Genomic DNA, 3,066 nt, shown 5'->3' with positions numbered 1-3,066 from the left:
TCGTACTAACTGCGCCCATCGGACCGGCCCATTAATGGTCCGGCCCAGCGGGATTCGTCCCGATTGTCCCGATTACCCACTCCGTCCTTGCCTGTGGCAACAAGAAGCTCAGTGCCCCTCACTTGGACATGGGTAACCAAGGCCCTACTGGAGCCAGGCCTGGGGGGAGTGGCTCATTGGTGAAAGACTGTTGACAGGGCCTCTACCCATGGGGGTTGGTCTGCCTCAACACAAATGTGTTAAGGTTCGTGTTTTGAGCTCTGAATGAATACCGAACAACGACAAAGTTTTAACAAGTTTATCGTTAGAATTTTTAGTTGGAAGACTGGAACCAGAATCCGGGGTCTTCAGTTCTGGACACAGAATCTCAAGGTTAGGTTTGGTTTGGAACACGATATAGTTTGTGAGAAAAAAAGATCACCAACCTTTACTGTTGAGATGAGGACCAGGTAGAAACAACAGCAGGAGAGCTTCGGTTCTGGGCTGTGTTGTCGGAAGGAGTGAATGGATCGCTGGACTAACTCGTGGTCAGAAACAGGGCAAAGGTCATGCACGGGTGATCAGAGGACGTTACCAAGTTTGAGGGAGGTGACTGAGCCGATGATCCAGAGACGCGTTCCAAGGTCGAGATCCGAAAGGTCCGATGTGGCGCGGTGCCATTCAGGGAGCAGGCGAGAGACAAAAATCCAAGGGACAGAAAAAAGGTCGTTACCATGAGAGCAGATGGCAGGAGGGATCCGACAGGGGCTGAGGCAGGAGACGTGGAACCAGGAGACATGAGCAAGGTCGGGGACATGAGGCAAGAGCAGGACAAGGGACAAGAATCGGGAGAATCACAGACAGGGCTGATGATAATCTGGCGGTGAGCCGGAGAGTGAGGCTGAGTTAAATACTGCTGGAAACAGGTGAGTGAAAGGAGCTCGATTAGAGTTTCTGTGACGGGAGGGGTGAGAGCAATGAGTAGGTGCTGAATGTAAACTGAAAGGCTGGGAACAAGACTATGACTGGAACAAGAAATGAAATAATAAAACTAAACTGAGGCTGGATCAGGACAGACCGTGACAGAATCATAACAAAATGAGCTACATGGGTTTGCCTTTCTTGGGGCCGCCACCTGCAATAGGGCCTATGAGTAGCAGCTGAACGAGGGGTTCCATGGCATTTTGACCCTTTTGTATCTGACATTTGGACCATGCAGTGTCACATCTCTGATGGGGAAGGTGCCTGTATTGTGCATGAGGTAGCGAGGTACAGGCTAGACATGGTTTGGTTCACTTTAACACATGATATGGGATCTGGAACCAGTCTCCTGGAGGGGAAGGATTGGGAGTAACAGTTTTTTTCTGATTTGAACATGAGCTGGATTCTGTTGTTGGACTTCTGTGCTGTTAGGGTTTGTCTTAAACAAATACCATGCATCCATAAGTGCACATGGCATCAGGACAGCCTAGTTTGCAAATCTGTGGTAGACTTTTTAGCACTTTCTGTTGTCATCTGATCTGTGGCTGTGCTTTTTGACATTTGGGCAACGAGAGGAGTTGAGCTGTCCACTAGTTGGATCAGATGATGGGGAAAGATGCTGGACAGACCTGTAGATCCAAATGTATAATAAGAGTTTGTTGGGAGGAAGAGCCTGTCAGAAGGATCTTCAACTACATCCCATCCAAGGCAGAAGTCATTGAGTCCAAGCAGGTGGAGTTCTGTCACCATTCAGGAGCTGCCCTGAGCTGTGGTCACTAGGTTTTTGGTACCTCTTGTTGTGGCCGTTCTCAGACCTGGTGGTGGACTACTCAGTTGAGGGAAGCCGTTGTGATGGAAATAATACTTTTAGGTTTAAGCCAGTAATTCATGACATACTTTAATGACCTAAGCTTTCACGACATGCTGCTCATCAGTGATTATAACCAGAACAAGGTTTGCTAACAACAATCATTCTTAGAAATTACTTGTGTTTATCTTTGTGTTTTCTGTTGACCCAGCATTTCCTTAGGATGAAATCTTGCTTTATTAAGATGACATAATGGTGTTTGTTAAACATATATGAGGCCTCTAATGCCTCAGAGGAGGTGAAGCAGGAGCAGAGAACAGGGGGACAGTCTGATGACTCTATGTTGTTCTCTGTGTTCCTGTTGTTGCAATAAAACTCAGCTGATAATTCTACGGAGTGCCTTCATTCTTGGACCACGTATTTCTGTCTTTGTTAAATAAATATTTCCATAACACCATCTAGTTTAAAGGGGCTTAATGGGTTTTATTAGCTGGTAGGACTCCAGATTCCTTGCAGGTTCATTCCCTGCTGTGGAACATTGATTCTGGGGGTCTTTAAGAGGGTATAGGGGTTTGCCTAATTCATCTACAAGTGTTTTGTGTCCCCAGGATACCCTGTGGGTGTTGCTTTATGAGTACGGGTTTAGGGTGTGTTGTTACAGGTTATATTCAGTCTCTATACAAACGGTTTGGGTCTGGTTTGAATGCTGGCAGTAAATCAGACCTCTTTAGGGTGAGAGTCAGACACTGGCAAGGCTACCTGTTGCCACCAATTCTGGCAGAAAGGGTCCAGTTTGGTGATGTCTGATTCTGTATTTGCTGTTTGAGGATGATGACGTCTATTTGCGTCATTGTGCCATGATCTTCAGCTGTCAATGGTGTGGTCTGCAACCAAGTGTGAAGGATCAGCACCTCCAAATCGGAGGCCGTGGTCCTCAATTTGAAAATGGTGCACTGCTGTCTTTGAGGAATAAGATGCTACTTTCCTTCCCTTATGGTCACAAACTTTTGACAGTGACCAGAAGAACAAAATTAGACATTGGACACGGTCTGACTGGTACAGACCTACAACACACAGGAGGAACTATGTCTATTGGCTGGTCTGGGATCATCTTGGAATCCTCTCAGAAGACCTGGAGTGGATCGCTGTGGAAAGAGATTTCTGGACTTCCCTGTTCAAGCTGTTGTTCCTGAAACTTTGAAACACACAACAGACGATGGATGTATGCACGGATGGATGAAAGGATGGACGAACGGATGGATGGATGGATGGATGGATGGATGGATGGATGGATGGAT

At 46.7% G+C, this 3,066-nt stretch overlaps 1 protein-coding gene across 2 annotated transcripts in view; it reads left to right on the top strand.

Annotated features, from left to right (window-relative positions):
• LOC106528422 (discoidin domain-containing receptor 2) overlaps nucleotides 1-3,066 on the top strand; it is a 30,382-nt gene that overhangs the window by 10,553 nt on the left and 16,763 nt on the right. The window lies entirely within an intron of this gene.

This window comes from Austrofundulus limnaeus, unplaced genomic scaffold (genome assembly GCF_001266775.1).
Source record: "Austrofundulus limnaeus strain Quisiro unplaced genomic scaffold, Austrofundulus_limnaeus-1.0 Scaffold378, whole genome shotgun sequence".
Lineage (NCBI taxonomy): Eukaryota > Metazoa > Chordata > Actinopteri > Cyprinodontiformes > Rivulidae > Austrofundulus > Austrofundulus limnaeus.
This window is presented reverse-complemented; position numbering and strand designations above follow the sequence as displayed.